At 43.6% G+C, this 19,883-nt stretch overlaps 1 protein-coding gene across 11 annotated transcripts in view; it reads right to left on the bottom strand.

Annotated features, from left to right (window-relative positions):
- MCTP1 (multiple C2 and transmembrane domain containing 1) overlaps positions 1 to 19,883 on the bottom strand; it is a 621,784-nt gene that overhangs the window by 97,547 nt on the left and 504,354 nt on the right. The gene's annotated exons all lie outside the window — the stretch shown is intronic.

Below are 19,883 nucleotides of genomic sequence, written 5' to 3'. Positions count from 1 at the left end.
GAGAGAATATTTGATCTAGAGATCCCAGTGGGAAAATGCTCTTCCTTTAATTGATTGAAACCAGGAAACTGAGTCTCCATCAGGGAAACCCTGTTTATGAGAAATGTTTTGTGACAACTTAAAGAATTTGAAATATGCAGAAGGTAAACGAACATTCATTTGGAGGATGCCTTACATCAGGAAATCTCCTTTCTACTTATTCTATTGTCTGTATTAATCAGGCACATTACATTTGGAGCCAGATAGCTAAGCATGGAACAGCTCTGCTATTTCTAATTTACTTTTTACCAAAATCTAAGATAAAAAAAACTATGTCTGCTAATTGATTCATGTTGGTGGTTATGGCATAAAACCGACAATGACTTTTATGGCTCAAATTTTATTTTTACTTTTTCTTTCCTGAGCAAATAGTTCAGATCGTATTATGACTCAAATTTCAATTCTTAAGTATCAGTGTCCAGTCTTGTTACCTGTATCACTTTTTTACTTTTGTGGATTACCTGAAACTCTCATTTTACTTCTCTGTGATTTTGCACAAGGCTTACATGATGAAGATGGATATTATTATTATATTATTCAATAGAATCATGGTAGGCAAATATTTTTAGACCTTTCTCCCAAAGCTAGAGACACCTCAGCCTCTTTTTGTGTGTCCATTTGATGTAAACAGGAATAGTCCCTGAGTGAAAACATCAATAACAAAGACTGCATTACAAAGAGAGTTATGTAAACTGAGATAACATGTCAGAACTCTCAGTTATTCCTAATAATTTTTTTGAATATTCCAAAAGCATTAGCTGATTTAAAAGAATAGCCCAACAACAACCTCCAGGTCTCATGAACCAGTATATATCCCAAAGTATCTCACAACTTGTGAGTGTGTTCCTAAGTTAATGTCATACTTTAAACCTTCTATTAAATAGCAGGATTGTGTGGTCTTTCATTTGGACAGTCAGCATTTCAAAAGAATCATAGTAGTACAATATGTGGTTTCTGATATCCGATGGATTCCACTTACTTAAGGATACACAAAGCAATTTAGCCTTCAACAAGAAAGATAGACTTTTGACATTCTCTCTAACTGTATTCAGCCACCCCATAAGCATTTACTAAAAACCCTTTGTCCAGGGCGGCGCTTGTGGCTCAAGGAGTAGGGTGCCAGTCCCATATGCCAGAGGTGGCGGGTTCAAACCCAGCCCGGGCCAAAATCCAAAAAAAAAAACAAAAAAAAAAACCCTTTGTCCAAGGAACACAGTGCTAGGTAAAGTGGGAACATAAGGACCTCACCTCTACTCCTATCATCAGCCCCAAGTGGCTTACAATCCAGCAGAATGAAGTAGAGACTATCAGATAATCTTTAATGTTGACTTTATTTATTTTTCTTTGTTTGAGACAGAATCTCATGCTGCTGCCCAGGGTAGAGTGCCATGGCATCATCATAGCTCATAGCAACCTCCAGCTCATGGGCTCAAGCTGTCCTCTTACCTCAGTTTTTCTATTTTTAGTAGAGATGGTGGTCACGCTTTTACTCAGGCTGATCTTGAACTCATGAGCTCAAGTAATCCACCTGCCTGGGCCTCCCAGAGTGCTAGGATTACAGGTGTGAGCCACCACACCTAACTAATGTCGACTTTTAATTTCTTCAAATTTGAGGTATTGGCTAGGTGCAGTGGCTCTTGCTTGTAATCCCAGCACTCTGGGAGGCCAAAGTGGTTGGATTGCTTGAGCTCAGGAGTTCAAGATCAGCCTGAACAAGTGGGAGACCCCGTCTCTGCTAAAAATAGAAAAACAGCCAAGCATTGTGGTGAGCACCTGTAGTCCCAGCTACTTGGGAGGCTGAGGCAGGAGGATGTCTTGAGCCCAGGAGTTTGAGGTTGCTGTGAGCTAGGACACCATGGTATTCTACCCAGGGTAACACAGTGAGATAGTGTCTGAAACAACAACAATAACAAAAAGAAAATGATAGCAACAACATACCATTGGGGTGACATATGCCAGAGTTCCAAGTTGGGCTGTTTGTGTTAGAGGTTTAAAACAGAAAAGAAGCTACAAGGTTTGGATGCAACATGGCAGCTAAGCTTCATAAAATTTTTAAACATAACTATTTTGTACTTCACCAAAATTACCTCTTAGATTTAAATCAAGTAATTTTTTTTGCTAAAATTATCCATGCAGAGCCATATCAAAAGTGTCGAGAAAAAGAAAAGTAAATACTGCACTTTTCCTCCTCTGAATAAACTCAAGCAGTATTGTAAGCTCCTTACAATTAACAATATATTCTATGGGTCTTCTCTTCAGCACTTATCACACTGCAGGGGCTGTGAAGGCTTAAATATTTAGCAGACTGTAAAGTACACAGGGTGCTCCAGAGCTGCCTGTTGAGTGAATAGACGAGGCATCATCTCCCCTTCTTATCTTGGAGCACCCTTTTGGGTGAAGTGCTTGTCACTTATCTCACAGAACTGTTTAGTTAACCCGGAAAGACTTATGCCTAATCAATGATGCAGATTAATGAAAAGAAATATTCAAAATGCTTTCAAGTATTTGCTTGGAAATAGAACCCAGGAAGATCTCCACTCTCTTCAAATTAATTTTCAAAAACCCACGATATGATTGAACCATACCACAGATCACTAGCTTAATTTACACATTTTACAAACAGCTGTGGATCTTATGTTCGAGGATGGCTCAAAGAGGCCTTCAGAAACAGGCTCTTCCTTTGCAAAACCCAAACTGTTTCTTACCCTGCATCGTGGGTAATTGGCTACGCACAATCGCTCCTCAAATGTGCAGCCAGAACCGCCCAGTGCAACCATTTGCTTTTACATTTGGCAGAAAAGTGTTGTGTTAGCGAGAGGCCTTTTTGCCGTGTTTTAGCGTTCCGGGGAGGGCTTTTCCCCTCTCCTCTGGTTCCTTCTTAATGTGACATCATAAACATCTACAAGTGAGGATTTATAATACAGATGGTTTCCTATGGATGCCTTTGAGCTGCTTGAGAATGTATCCCACTATTACATTTTGCTCAGGTGAAGCTTATGGTGCCTTAGAAAACGGAGGTAACAGCACCCGTCCCACCGTGCTGATTAAGGATCCAATGAGATGATGCATAGACAGTGCCTAGCACAGATCCTGTATCACAGTAAGGACTCCAACACGTTAGCTATTAACAAAAGAAAAATAATGCCAACTTAATATCTTTCACCTTCATTTTTGGAAATTAAGTTACATATTTTTTCCCCACATAAAATATTCTGTATTCTTAATGACATATATAATTCCCTGGCACCAAGACACAAATAAAGGGGTCCAGGTAGGGATGTGGAGAAAGACCCCTAATTAAAATGGTGATGCTTTCACATCTCATCTCAGGCTGTAGTGGACCTGTGAGATGGATTGCCGTCAGGACAAGAGTGTCTCGGAAGCTGGGCCGTGCTCGGAGGCACAGAGAGCTGTAGCCAGATGCAATGAATGTAGAAACTGCCAACTGAGGCTTTAAAAACAAACTGTGTACATCACTGAAGTGCAGTTAATGACTGCACAAAATTGCAACCCTTCCCAGAGAACTCAAATAACACCTGCTATTTAGAATGAGCATGCTGGAGTTTAACACTTAACTAAGGAAAACAAATAAAAAAGTCCTAGTCTCAAATTCCAGCTCTTTCCTCTTAAAATAAAACCAAATAAACACTACATAGTTTTGTTTTCAGGTATACAAAGTCCAATGGCCCAAATATTTGTCAGCAATAATTTAATAACAACATATATGTAGGATCTCCTCGAGGGGGGGAAAAAAGAAGCGGGACAAAAACAAAAAAATGCAGGTGGCAGAAAAGGTACATTTACAAACTTGGATTTTTTTTCTCTTTTTTCTTTTTTCTTAAGGGGGGATATCTCAGATCGGCTCTCGAAATCTCTTTCCAAATTATGCTTTCTGATACCTTGCTTGAAAGCAAGTAGTATTAATCAAACAAAGGAAGGGCGCCAGGGAAATCAGAAAGATGTAATGCAAGCAGTTAAAAGTGACACGACCTTCTGTAATGTCGCTCGGCACAGACGTACATGCCACACACTGGAAGACGGTCTTGAAAGAAACTGATTCTTGGTACTATTCCTTGAATGTAATACTAATAAAGATGACATTTAAAAAAACACACATAGACAGCCCCAATGCAGTGTGCCAGCTACATTGCAGCCAAAGAATAAGCAGATAACATTATTTTAAAAAGCATAATATTTCTTCATCCATACTCAATATTTGCAGAACATTTGCTATGAACATATAATATCTGGCTGTTATATTTTAAAAATACATTTTCAAAGTGAAACAAAAGTATATCTATAGACTACAGATCTCATATGGTTGTAGGGGGCTCTTTTAATATTATCAGACTTTGAATTGTAATCCCATACAAACAAAACATTTTGCGATTTGCAAGGAAGCAGAACATTATTAGACTAAAAATGTTAATAATGACATTGGTATCAGAATAAAAAACAAGACAGCATGTTTGGAATTATTCCACTATCAGGCGTCCTCAAACTTTTTAAACAGGGGGCCAATTCACTGTCCCTCAGACCATTGGCGGGCTGGACTATAGTTTAAAAAAAAACAACTATGAACAAATTCCTATGCACACTGCACATATCTTCTTTTGAAGTAAAAAAACAAAACGGGAACAAATACAATTCACACCGCCTCATGTGGCCTGCGGGCCGCAGTTTGAGGACCCCTGCACTAGATGATATAAAAGGGAGGTGACCAGAAGGACGCAGTGACAGGAAGACCTTGAACAAGGAAAAGCGGCTTCAGGTGGACATCGTCATTACAGTCACCACGGGATGGTGGGTGCTAATACTGCTTTCAACACCAATTAGGGTCCATGTTTTAAGTGGCAACAGGGGTTCAAGAGCCCATGGCTCACTCTTGAAATACTTCGTGTTATAATTTTCCCAGGAAGAAAGTCTTTTCACTTATTTAAATCTCTCTGAACAAAAAGAATCTTGGTTTTGTTACCATTGTAAAATAAATACTGAGAACTGTGAAGCCAGAGCCTCTTGAAAGCCAATGCTGACACAGTCCAGTTTCATCCGTGTATTTACTTCTTTTCTTTGGAAATAATCTTTGAATTAAATGGACGTTTTGCTATGTTCAGAGTGAAGAGTTGCATAGTTCAAATTATTTTACTCAAACGTGGTCTATAAAATACAACTCATGTAAAGAAGAAATCACTGCTGTCCAGATGTGCAACTGCGATGTTAAAATATTAAAGAAATTTGACAGGAAAGAAAGAACTTTCACATTTAGCTTCACATTCATAGAACATCCAAATGTGTACAGATGCTTATATTTGGATACATTACAAACTAAACGCCTATTTCCACCCTAAAGATATAGAAGGATTTGGGCAGAGCGGTATTCTTCCACATGGTCTGAAGTTCATTTTTATATCGCATGCCAATGGACTTGTCACGAGTGCAGGCTTAACATGAATTCATAGAATGCCTGTGGATTGGCAAGATGTGTAGAACCACTCAAATGACTTCAGATCACTTGAAAGAACCTGAGGTTAGGCTGAAGATTTGGGGGTCAATGAGATCTACAGATGAGTGTTTGTGCAGACGTTTTTATAATAGGACAACTGCTTCTTACAAGATTTTAGAGAAAGAACTTTTGCAAAATAAATGACACAATTAAACTGCATCTATATAACACATTCCATGTTTATAAGAATAAGACTCAAACAGGTCCAGGATATGCTTCACCCAGTATATCTTGAAAGCAACCGCATGTGTGATGGCTGCTTAGTTTGATTCACGCTATTAAGGATTTGACCTTGGAGTATTTCAGCTACAGCAGTCATCAAGATACTGAACCACTAGATGTAATAATAATTAGTGTGTGATAGGCTTGCCAGTGAGGCTGAATCTACTGCAATACAAAAGAAGGCAGACGAAAAAGAAAAGCCTGAGTACTTACAGCTAAAAGACTCCCTGATTTTTACAGAGACGCTCAGATACAATTATTTCTTCTTGCAGAATGCATTTCCTTGGCTCATCCTGAAAAGTGCCACATTGTAATTTAGTCTGATTCTTAATAGGGAATGTGGCTTTAATGTGGCTATCAGATGACTTCTGATGCATGCTACTGATTACATAAGCCTGTACTCTGCACAGCAACAACAGCATCCTTATTTGCAGTGTAATACACTTCGCTGTAAGGTGCAAAGACAGTAAATTTGCTTTACTGGACAAGAGTGTGTAACCCTTATTTTCTTAAGTGTCAGCTTAATATGCAGAAAAAGCCTTCCATTAAGAAAGGCTAAACAATAACTAACATAAATTCCACGATCAGTACAAGCATCTTAAATGAATTTCTTTTCATATTTCCTTCTCAGTGTCTTAAATGTTCACTCTTACACTTACACAAAGCACTGTGATCAGAATTCTAGTGTTTATCTGAACTATGTCTCCATCTAAAGGCTTTACAATGTATTGTATTTTTTGCTTGCAGGAAAATTCTAATCTTGGTATCTTTAGGATAGTGCATTAATTTGCAATTCAACTGAGCAGGAAAAAATAGTTCAACTATTAACCCAGAACGTGTTTTTAAAATAATAATGCTTTCTTGAAACTATTTTATTTGTCAGGTTAAAAAAATACACAAAATGCTTCCCACAATTAAATTGTTTAATGTGCTTCACAAGTAAGATTGAAAGATAGCTAGACCACCACTCATTTATTTTATAAAATGTAATGTTTTCAAAGCAAAATATTTTTACATATAATATGTATGTTTTAGAGACAAAGCTAAAATATATATGTGTATACACATATACATATACCTATTTTTTAGAGACGGAGTCATGCTCTGTCACCCAGGCCAGAATGCAGTGGCGTGACCGTAGTTCACTGCAGCCTTGAACTCCTTCCTGGCCTCAAGCAATTTTCCACCTCAACCTCCCAAAGTGTTGGGATTACAGGTGGGAGCCACTGCACCTTGACCTATTTTTATATATCAATAACAAACAAAGGTCAAATACAAATGAAAATTATACACTTAAGTCTCTATATTTTGAGCCAAATTTCTATTCCAGAACCACAACTTTCTAACGAGAGGCACAATTTTAAATGTTTCAATTTTTGTAAAAAAACCTTAGAAATTTTTATTTTTAGGTGTCTAATGAAAGGTCCACATTATCTATTTAAAATATTTTCTATTAAGAAAGAAAAGAGAGCTTGTGTGGCCTTTTGTGCGTACCATGTCCTGTCATCTTTTCCTATCATGAAAGCCACAATAGGTAAGTCCTTTTTCAGGTAAATGCATAGTTCAGCATATGTATCACAGCAAATACTACACTTCTAGAACATTAAAAACCTTTAAAGAATAGAATTTGAAAATAAAAAAAAAGCCCTTCAAAAGGTTTATCTTGGAGATTAATGTTAGAAACTTTTGGACCATACTGATCTATCATTTGGTTTGATCACATTTTATAAAAATTCACAGCAGCTCCCTATTTTAAGCAGTATGTTTGCTGTGGATAATGGAGAGGATGAGTGGAATGGGTGTACATTTGCAGAGAAAAATATTCTGACACTAATTTGGGTTCTCTTTTTCTTTTTCTTTTACCTGGAATATTTTAAGGCCTGAGAACATTATGTCAGAAAATTTAACTTCAAAAATGGAGCATGTTTTGAATGTCAAAAAATCATATAGTCAGAAAACCAGTTCTTTTCTTATATCCCTTTTCTATAAATAATAATTTTTTATCTTTTTATATAATCACCTCACAAAAGAAAGTCCTAGTGGGTTTAGACCTACATTTGGACTGAAAAGAATGTCTGTGGTGAGTGATGAATTGTAGCATAAAAGCCTGAATGAAAAGAATGTTCACGAAACCTCACACAAAACCTCCAAGCCGTTATATCACGAGCTTCCCACAATATAGCACAGGGCTCCCCATTCTAGGAAAGCTGCCTGGTCTACTTCTCATTTCTGCTTTATGTAGTGTATGTGTGATTGCTAAATTAGTGTTATCATGCATTTATAATATTTATAGTGCCAACATTTAGTTAAATAACCTTTATGTAAGATTTATGTTGATTTTTTTTATTTCTCATTCAATGGCAAATTATGAAGAGCATGTTTCATGAAGATAATTCTCCATTTAAATTCATCAGTCCATTAAATATTAAAATTATGTTTCTGATGCAATCGAGAACAAATTTGTCCAGCTTCAGTGATTATTTGCACTCATAAAAATTAGGCTTGATTAATAAAATTTAAATGCTTGATTAAGTTGACATTTTCATGTTCCATTCTGATTTATTAAAATGAGTCCCTGTCTCCAGGCCTGGTGTGCTGGTGTGAGGTTACCTTTCCTCTCCTGTTGCCCAACGTCCTGAACAAGCCTGTTAGAAAGGTGTATTTTCCTTTTAGACACAATGATGGTTTTTGTGAAATGCCCTGTTCTTTGCTGACAGCGCTGCTTGCCTTTGTCTTTATACACTGTGCTTGGTGGATTATAATAATCATGAAAGATTATTCTTTCAACTATCTATGGTTATGGCCTTAAAATGGCATATAATTAGAGCATTACTATAAATTCCAGTCGTCAATAAGCTTTAATCTGTTGAAGATTGCTTTTGCTCAGATTTCTTCATATGCTTTTATGAGATGTCCATAAGCATAGTGAGGGGACTACAGACATAGGAAATCTTACTGTGACAATGCCACCGTCTTTGTCTACAAGCCTAAAACCAAGAAGAATGAATAATAGCCAGGGGAAACCACCCACTTCAATAGGACTTACAAGGGAACTGAAGAGAGGTAGTGACTCAGATAATGTCTAAACCCCCATTGTGCTCACCCTGGCTTGCCCTGTTTTGTAGGTGGTCAGGTGTTCAGCTGTCATTTACTGAGCACTTACTATATGCTCAACACATTATGTTGTCTCTTAAATCCTCAGAAGACCCCAGTGGATAATTACTATCCCCACATTACTGGTGGAAAAATTGAGGCATAGGGAATGAATTAATTTGGATAACAAACATGTAGAAAATTTGAAATTTAATTCCAGGTCTTTGTAATTTCATTTTGGGCTGTTAACCTCTGCCAATTGTGGTAACAATTATTTATAAGATATTTTTATTGTTTTCTATGGGACTATAACTTATTTGGGAGCTTTGTTTAGGTGACCTGACTTTTTCTTGTTTAAAGCAATGCAACCAGAAACTGAGTTATGTTTGAAAAAAATGATAGGGTATAATTCTTCTTCTTTTTTTTTTTTGTATGATGAAGTAAATTCAGTAACAAATGATAGAAAATGTCCTAGGAGGTGTTTGATCACTGAAGCATATTATTCCAGTTCTATTAATATGTACACGATGGTAGAAAGACCTTAAAGTAGTATGATGTTGACAAATGTATCTAAGATAATGCTTAAAAAAGAATATTCTGAACTATTGGCCTCCCCAAAATAGTTGTGAGTTTTAACAGTTTCCACAGACAAATAAAGATGTATCATTTAGTTGCCACTTATAGTTTGTTAACTGATGTCTTGTAATTTCTTGTCAGCTTTCTGAACCAGTAAGTGCTCCACAAACATTGTGTGAAATACTCTTTCAACACCATGTCCCACACAGAGCATAATTATCAAGATAAGCAAAGTAAACCAATTGCAAGGTCACAAGTCAGCCACCAGCCCCATGTCCCACCTCCTTCACCATATAGTTTCTAAGAGTTTGGCTATCTCCCAAGAGGAGAAGGCAAAACTATTTAGAAGGGACAGGAATCACCAGAGACAGGTAGGATGGCAACCCACCTGACACCAGACGGGGGGGAGAACACCAGAGACAGGTAGGATGGCACCCCCACCTGACACCAGACGGGGGGGAGAATCACCAGAGACAGGTAGGACGGAACCCCCACCTGACACCAGACGGGGGGGAGAATCACCAGAGACAGGTAGGACGGAACCCCCACCTGACACCAGACGGGGGGGAGAATCACCAGAGACAGGTAGGACGGAACCCCCACCTGACACCAGACGGGGGGGAGAATCACCAGAGACAGGTAGGACGGCACCCCCACCTGACACCAGACTGGGGGGGGACAGGAATCACCAGAGACAGGTAGGACGGCACCCCCACCTGATACCAGACTGGGATGGAGACAGGAATCACCAGAGACAGGTAGGACGGCACCCCGACCTGACACCAGACTGGGGGGGGGACAGGAATCACCAGAGACAGGTAGGACGGCACCCCCACCTGACACCAGACTGGGGGGGGGGACAGGAATCACCAGAGACAGGTAGGACGGCACCCCCACCTGACACCAGACTGAGGGGGGGGACAGGAATCACCAGAGACAGGTAGGACGGCACCCCCACCTGACACCAGACTGGGGTGGGGACAGGAATCACCAGAGACAGGCAGAATGGCACCCCCACCTGATACCACACTGGGGGGGGGGGACAGGAATCACTAGAGACAGGTAGGACGGCACCCCCACCTGACACCAGACTGGGGGGGGGACAGGAATCACCAGAGACAGGTAGGACGGCACCCCCACCTGACACCAGACTGCGGCAAACTGGAATCACCAGAGACAGGTAGGACGGCACCCCACCTGACACCAGACTGGGGGGGGGACAGGAATCACCAGAGACAGGTAGGACGGCACCCCCACCTGACACCAGACTGGGGGGGGGACAGGAATCACCAGAGACAGGTAGGACGGCACCCCCACCTGACACCAGACTGGGGGGGGGACAGGAATCACCAGAGACAGGTAGGATGGCACCCCCACCTGACACCAGACTGGGGTGGGGACAGGAATCACCACAGACAGGTAGGACGGCACCCCCACCTGACACCAGACTGGGAGGGGGACAAGAATCACCAGAGACAGGTAGGACATACCCCCACCTGATACCAGACTGGGGTGGGGACAGGAATCACCAGAGACAGGCAGAATGGCACCCCCACCTGATACCACACTGGGGGGGGGACAGGAATCACCAGAGACAGGTAGGACGGCACCCCCACCTGACACCAGACTGGGGGGGGGACAGGAATCACCAGAGACAGGTAGGACGGCACCCCCACCTGACACCAGACTGGGGGGGGGACAGGAATCACCAGAGACAGGTAGGACGGCACCCCCACCTGACACCAGACTGGGGTGGGGACAGGAATCACCAGAGACAGGCAGAATGGCACCCCCACCTGATACCACACTGGGGGGGGGGACAGGAATCACCAGAGACAGGTAGGACGGCACCCCCACCTGACACCAGACTGGGGGGGGGACAGGAATCACCAGAGACAGGTAGGACGGCACCCCCACCTGACACCAGACTGGGAGGGGACAGGAATCACCAGAGACAGGTAGGACGGCACCCCCACCTGATACCAGACTGGGGCAAACTGGAATCACCAGAGACAGGTAGGACAGCACCCCCACCTGATACCAGACTGGGGTGTGGACAGGAATCACCAGAGATAGGTAGGACGGCACCCCCACCTGACACCAGACTGGGTGAGGGACAGGAATCACCAGAGACAGGTAGGACGGCACCCCCACCTGACACCAGACTCGGTGGGGGACGGGAATCACCAGAGACAGGTAGGATGGCACCCCCACCTGACACTAGACTGGGGGGGGGACAGGAATCACCAGAGACAGGTAGGACGGCACCCCCACCTGACACCAGACTGGGGGGGGACAGGAACCACCAGAGACAGGTAGGACGGCACCCCCACCTGACACCAGACTGGGAGGGGGACAGGAATCACCAGAGACAGGTAGGACGGCACCCTCACCTGACACCAGACTGGGTGAGGGACAGGAATCACCAGAGACAGGTAGGACGGCACCCCCACCTGACAGCAGACTGGGGGGGGGTACGGGAATCACCAGAGACAGGTAGGACGGCACCCCCACCTGACACCAGACTGGGGGGGGGTACGGGAATCACCAGAGACAGGTAGGATGGCACCCTCACCTGACACCAGACTGGGGGGGGGGACGGGAATCACCAGAGACAGGTAGGACGGCACCCCCACCTGACACTAGACTGGGGGTGGGGACGGGAATCACCAGAGACAGGTAGGACGGCACCCCTACCTGACACCAGACTGGGGGGGACGGGAATCACCAGAGACAGGTAGGACGGCACCCCCACCTGACACCAGACTGGGGGGGGGAACGGGAATCACCAGAGACAGGTAGGACGGCACCCCCACCTGACACCAGACTGGGGGGGGGGGACAGGAATCACCAGAGACAGGTAGGACGGCACCCCCACCTGACACCAGACTGGTGGGGGGACAGGAATCACCAGAGACAGGTAGGACGGCACCCCCACCTGACACCAGACTGGTGGTGTCCTTCACTCTGCTGTCCAAGTCTTTATCCCAATTACAGAATTGACAACTTGGTAGGGGTAGAGATTTGGAAGGAGAGCAGAAATGATAAAACTTCTAGCTTACACAGGGGTAGATACTCAGTTGGGCATTTTGAAGAACCATCAAAAGGTGAATTCTTTGGCTCTGTGGGAGGCTTTGAGGGAGCTCACAGAGTTGGTTTTTCAATGACTCTCTGGGGCTTCAGGGGTCACCTGTGAGCAAATGCAGCTATTTGCTGGTGCAAGACCTTCAGGTTTTCTTCCCTCAAAGTTTACTAAGAAAGGAGCTGGGTTTCAGGAGAGAACACCTTGGTAAGCACTAACAGAACCTCTTTGGCTCATTATATTCTCCTGATTAGAGGTGGAGGATCACAACAGGTGGGGAGAATTCAGGGAGATAGTAGGGGCTAAAATATGGGAGTAACTGTAAACATGCTGGCTACTGCCACTAACTTTCAACTTTGCATCTGAATCCTAACAGATCTCGAGCACGAAGTGTGCCTTCCAGGGAAGCGGAGCTTTAGTAAACGGACTTGAAAGTAGAAGAGTTTTCCTTACGCCTTTCTCTTATGAACTGACATGTCACATACGGGCGATACTCAGCTTCCACTAGTGTACAATTTTATCTTTCCAATTTTAAGCTCAACTGCAGTTTGAGAATTGAGTAAGAGGACAGCCAACAAACTCAAGACGCTTTAAAGGCTCATGTGGAGTTACTAAGTGGAAGGGACAGACTCGGAGTGAAGAACAATTGCTGTAGGGAGCGGTTTGGCCCCTCTTTACATACTCAGCGCGTGTGTGCGCACACTCACACACACACACACACACCTGGGAAGATCTACTTGCCTTCTGTCTGCATGTTCCACACATCATATGCCGGAAACAGATCTCTGTCACTTCACCCATTATATTCATGTATTTCATTCAGTGGTTTGGCTCCCTCACTAGACCACAGACTGTCCTGAGGGAGGCATGTTTATCTACTTTTAAAAGAGATAGGGTTTTGCTTTTGCTCAGGCTGGTCTCAAACTCCTGAGCTTGGGCCATCCACCCACCTCAGCGTCGCAGAGTGCTAGGATTACAGGTGTGAGCCACTGCACCCGGCCTGACTAAAATACCGATTCCTTCATCTAGTTTTTTGGGCAACTGTGACGCTGCTATATGAGACATTTTGCTCTGAGCTGGATTAGATGCACAAATGGAAGATACAATTAGAATAATCACAGGCTGGCTTGAAGAAGACCAAAGTGAGCCAATTCTTATAGTAAGGGTGCTATGACTTATATTAGTATAGTTTATTTCTAATTTGGTCTTGAGGTCCTCTTGAAAGTGACCATAAGCTGAGATAGACATTTACTAGGAGAGCACTGACCAGGGAAAGTCAGGTTCTGGTGTGTTGGTCAGAGGGACACACTGAGAAGGTGAGCCCCAGATGCATAAAACAGAAGACATTTATTACTTCCTGGTCCCGGAGAGGTTAGGGGTCCCTGCAAGAGACCAAGGGGAATCTGGAAGTGGCACAGAGCTGCATGAGCAGGTCGGGCAGGGAAGAGAAAGGGAGGACCCGAGGGTTCAGGCCTTTAGTAACATCCACGGGAATCACTTCTTGGCTAGTTTAAAGAAAACAGTGTGAAAGGTGAACTTACTAACTCCACACTGGTGTTGGCCATCAGGTCTATTATGGTCAGCACCATGAAGTGTGCTGGGCCATGAGGACCAAGTGGGCTACGTCTCCAACAACCACACAGCCAACGGTGATGAGATACTTCTGAGTGGCAGATAATTCATGCCAGGCCTGATATAAGTATACACATGGCTTTCCAGAAGAACTGATAATCAGTGCTTACCCAGGCACGAATGTATAAAATGTTAAAACCTTACGGGGTGTCAAATTAGCATAGCTATCAAAAATCTTCAAAATGTAAACAGTATCACTCAAAAATTCTTCAAGGGCTTTGCCAAAGGACTTTACCAGAAAAGTGCCCAAAGATTTGCTTAGGACTTTCTTTATCTCACTGATAAGGCAAAAATATTTGAAACAAACATTTCTAAAAACAATGTTTAAAAAATACATAGTATTCGTATAGGGAAAAATCTGCATCCATTAAAAACAATGTAATAGAAAATTTTATTGTTAAAATCTCTCTCTAGTTATGTTATAGAAGATAAAAAGTAGGTAGGCTAACAGTAGGTTCAATGTGGTCCAATTTTTTTTGAAAAAGTATCTGTGATTAGCAAGAAATATACATTTATATTTGTGAATGTATTTTTAAGAAACAAGTAGACCTCATAGAGAGAGCATACAGGACATTTGGGAAGCTACAAACATACTCCACTCTAGACGCTCCCGTGTTCCCGGGTCCACCCCACACTTCCTCTCCAGAGGCCATCAACCTACCATCTTTCAAAGCTCCTCTTTTCCTCCAGGCAAAAGGCCCCTCCTTCAACCCCTTTCAGCTATGGGACTTCAACCCCTGTGACAGGGGTGACAACCTGCTCCTGACCCCAGCCAGGTCCCTTGCAGTGGATGGCACAGCTGGAGGAGGGGCCCCAGAGCTTACCCCAGAGTGACGCACTGCAGGACGGTCACCAGGGCTGCTGCTTGCCAACTGAACCAGATTCTCCACCAGCCCTCCATGCCTGCAGACCTACCCTGCATTACACTTGGACCTCAGATCCTTCATGTGTGGCACCTGTGGCAAGGATTTCTAGTGCTCCAGCTGATGGAGCAGGATTGCCTCTCCTAAAGTCGAGAGCCTGCCTGCACTGCTCTTCTCTGGCCACACAGTGTCTGCCTCTGCTGAGGTTACTGTCTGATTGTGGGCCTCAGTTTCCCCATCTCTCCAAAGGGAGAAGCATTCTTCCTTTCTAGCTGTGTCAAGGGGGTGCCTTCACTGGGCCTGTGGAATGGGTGGATCAGAGGAGAGGCAGAGAACACAGGCCCGGGAGCCCATGAGAACTAGGTTCCAGTCCAGCTGTCCTGTGTGAGCTTTTCAAAATGGCATAACCTCTCTGTGTTGTCCAGAAGCACGATGAACAAAAGAGCATGGCTGGTCTGTTTCATTTCTGTTTCTCACCCGTCTGGTCTACTGTTCCCACCTTTTGCTAAGTAAACATTGCTTAGCAAACAAGACTCCAACCCAGACAAAAAAGCAAACCAAAAGGCCCATCAACAGTCTCTCTGGAATACGGGGACATACAGCTGAAGCTAAGGTTTAGATGGGGTCTGCTTATAAGGGGTCTTCTATGCCATACTTGAAGATGTTGAGGAACCCCAAATTAGCACAATAACACAATTGGGAACTTTATTTCAGAAGGGTCACCTTCCCACAGGTCTTAAGATAAGAATACAAGGTGTCACTGGGATAAAGTTGCCAGACAAATATAGGACATCCAGTTAAATCGGAATTTCAGATAAATAATGAATATTATTTAGTATAAATATGTCCTGCTGTTATCTAAATTTCCAATTTAATTGGGCACCTGTGTTTTTATTTGCTAAATCTGGCCACTCTAACCTGGGGGCAGAGGCATCGGGCAGCAGGGCTGAGATTTGAGGAGAACATGCAAAGTAGAAGCCTGACCATCAGCTGAGAGGGAGGAGGCGGTGGCAGTGATGGTGGTAGGTACTGGGATGAGTGGAAATCCTGCTGGTCCATGGCCAGAGCCTGATGATGTGGGGACCCTGACTCTGTGGGGACCCCGACTCTGTATAGGAGGTGATTACCCAGCAGGGGTCCCGGCGGATGAACTTTTCTGTTGACATCTGATTGGCTGCTGATTTCTACTTCTTATGTTGTCATTGTGTTGGAAAGCTAAAAGTCTGTTTCTTTTCATGGTCCTCCTTAGATTTTTGCAGGCTTATGACCTTCTGAGAAAATTGCTGTTGAAATAAGCATGGAGAAGAATAGAGTGATGGTCCATTTTTAGACGTGTTTACAGGCTGTATGACTCAGCCCTGCTTCTGTTGAGAGCACTGAGTATGTGGTCTTTTTTAGTACCGAGATGCAAACACAGGAAACTTGTGGTCTATGCTGCTATCAGTGAACAAGAAAACCCTTATTGAAGGAGAGGGGATCTGACTGTACATTCGAGGTACTTTGTAACAATGTCCTCACCTCACTCAGCTTGACTGTGTCCAGCCTCTTTAGATCCTGTTAGGAACATTCATTCAGTATTCAATGTTTCCAAATGATCCACCAGAGACTTCTTTGGAACTGAGACTAGTTGTGAACATAATAAACGTGTTTGATTTATAGAAACTCAGGCCAAACAATCAGACGTTTCTTTGGTGAACCCTCCCAAATTGTTCAATCAACAGCATTCATGGTGACCAAGGTCATTTTCTCCGTACAAGCTTTATTTCTAGAGATAAATGCTCTGGGCCTAACTGGAACAGACCTAAGGAGAAACAATATTCAGTACTTGTCTAAAAGGGAAAAGACGAGTCACGTGTTTTGTCATTCAGGGGAACTACTAAACATTTCAATATTTACTAAAGTGTTTTGGCAAGGCAAACTTTGTGTCAATTTGTGTCATAGTCACATCCTGAGTCAGAGAATGATTTCATTGATCTGCCCTACTCCTCAGTGTGTTAACGCCACCATTGATTAGGTAACTGAGAGTGTTGTGTGGGAGGAATATCATGACAGTGAAAATGAATGTTCTTTTAAAGTGTAATTAAAAAACACTGCGTGGAAGAGTCTGTGCGTCAAAGAAATTCAAAAACTCTGTTCACTGATATGAAGCATCCTCAGACTATTTACTCATCTGTGCTCACCTGGGAGGGTGGAAGGCCCTGACCTGCACCTGGGTAGAGCAGATTCCCAGCACCGAGTCCAGAGAGGAATTTGGAGACACCTGGGATTTCCTACAAGGCCCTGGACACTTGGACGGTGGTCCCGGGGGAACAGCTTGCCGTGTGTGTTACCCTGGAAGAGCCCAGGGCTTTAGCACAGAGCAGGGCTGGGCTCACGTCACACCTGCTCTGTGGAGTCCACTCCCTAGCCTCTTCTGATCATGCATGTTCCCATTTGAAAATGGGAATAAAATGGATACTGGATTTTTCTCCTCCTGGCCAGGTTTGTGGTCTTGTCATGGACCACAAGCGAGCAGAAGCAATAGAGCTGTAGTTTATTAGAAGACAGGAAATCTTCCGAGAGGGTTGCTGGGGCAGCCTGGCTGGGTTGGCTTTTATGCTTCGCCTGCCACCCAAAGCTGCCAGCAGCCATTGACTGGATCCTTCAAAGCCGGCTGGACTAACGTAATTGGTTTCTTTAAACCTTAACTGACTGGCCTCTGTTGATTTGCCCTTTATTTATGGCGACTGCCTTTTCCGCCCTATCCCCAGGGGACTCCCTGGTATTGCCCAGCCCAGTGATGGCCGTGACTGGGGGCTGCGTGTTCTCCCTCCTCTCCCTGCTGCTCCTGGTCTGGGCTTAGTTAGCCTGCTAAGTCCTACCAAAACCATTTAGAATCATTTACCTTATCGTAAAGAATAAAAGGAGGTGATGCCTAGAAATTGCCTAACAATTATCTGTTCCATTTCTCTGAATGAGAGATCAGGAGCAGCTGGGGGGTGGTGGGGGAAATGAGCACTCTCCATCAGTAAGTCTGCTCCAAGGTGGAGTGATTGCTGCTGGCTTTTCTGTAATGTGGGAGAAATCTGCTATGACATTTCCCAGGAAGAGGTGGGATGTACTGAAACACAACCACCGGAGGAGGTGTGATTGGCTGCTTGTGAGCAGTACCCAGTTGGATGGACTGATCTGTGTTCTAATACTGGCTCTGCACTTTCTAACTGTGTGCCTTTGGGTATGCTGTTTAACCTCTCTGTGAAGTAGAAATAACGATCCTTACAAAGTGGGCAGCAGACTCTGGGTTGCCTGGCCAGACCATTTCCTTCATTCACTAGGACCTGATCCCCCTCCTGGAGGAAGGGGTGTTGCAGTCTGCGTGGCTTGTCACAGATGGAGGGGTTGGGTGGGGGTGGAGGGGAGCAGCTGGCCTAGGAGGCCCCCACACACTGGCTGGGCTGACATGCTCAGCTCCCCTCTCCTGTGGGAGGACTGGAGGGCGTGATGAATGTAAGGGGCTGCACACAATGCCCAGGGGGTAACGAGGGTTCAGCAGATTGTAAACCTAAGACCACACCTTGGAATCTTCTCTTTGACTTAAAAACTCCTGCCCACAATCCCTGTAATTGGCATAGTTATTATAAGCCTCAGAGGCAGCACCCGGGAGAATTTCCCCAGGTTTTGGAGTGACAGCTTCAACTCAGAGAAGGATGATATGCCTATTTCTGATCACTTTCATGCCAAGGACATTTCTGAATGAAGCATCTATCAAACGGTTTTTTTGTTTTGTTTTGTTTTGGTTTGTTTTTTTCCTAGAAAAACCTAACAGTTTTCATGCTAGAAAATTTAGTATCATAGTCCAAGTCTGGATAGATTCAGAGCTAAGATTGCTTATTTTAACAAGTTGGGTTGGGAAACCGTGGAGGTGAAAGGTCGTTTTCACCCAGGCCTCTTTCTCTGCACATCCTCTCAGTGTACAGCTTTAGCCTCGGGAGTGACTGACTACTTCTCCTGTCCTGAACAGACTCAGATCATTAAATGCAGCAAATCTCACTGCTGAGGGTTATATCTCCTCTGTCTCCAACAGGTGCCACAACAGGGAAGAGGCAGATGATTTCAGTTCCTGTGATCTCTAAGAACGGACTCTCCTTAACAAACAATAAACACATGGGCAATGCTTTCCTATTTTGGTATTAATCTCAACTATCAACTGGTATATTGAAGGCAAGATTTTTACTCAGCTGTGCATTCCTTATCTTTCACAGTGTTTCTTTTCTTTTCAACTTCGTGCGTCATGGAAATATTGTTTTCTGTCTTTGCTATACAGACCCAAAGGTTATTTTGATTTTTTAAATAGTTTTCATCCTAACTGAATTTTGTTAGTTGAATGTACAGATGTGTCTTTCCACCCTCCTCCACCTGCCACCCCCATAGCAGAAAATTATCTTTTTTTCTGTCTCTCTCTTCTAAAACACAAAGTTTCCCAGTTTGGAATCAGCCAACGGTGTGATTAATGTATCTCAGAGGCCTTGTAAAGTTTTCACACATGTTGAAGATTTGTCAGTGTTTCGGGGATATCGATAAGGACTTAGGGTAAAATATCATTCCTCTTGTGCTACACACTGCCCTGGAGAGTCACTTGGGCACAGCATGGCATCTCTGCAAACACTCCCCCTTAATTTGCATATATGTATGTGGATGTGTGTGTGTGTGTGTGTGCTCTGTAACAGCAAATTATAATCCAGGTTTCTTTTCAAAAAGACCAACCAGTTCAACTGCACAGCTGGGTATGCCAGAAAACACATAATTAGACAAATTGGATTTAAGAGTTACGTAAGGTCTCAACTGAGCCAGTGAATAAGAAGCTGAATGAGAGGTTGTGATTGCTGCTCTGGTG

Source organism: Nycticebus coucang, chromosome 1 (genome assembly GCF_027406575.1).
Source record: "Nycticebus coucang isolate mNycCou1 chromosome 1, mNycCou1.pri, whole genome shotgun sequence".
Lineage (NCBI taxonomy): Eukaryota > Metazoa > Chordata > Mammalia > Primates > Lorisidae > Nycticebus > Nycticebus coucang.
This window is presented reverse-complemented; position numbering and strand designations above follow the sequence as displayed.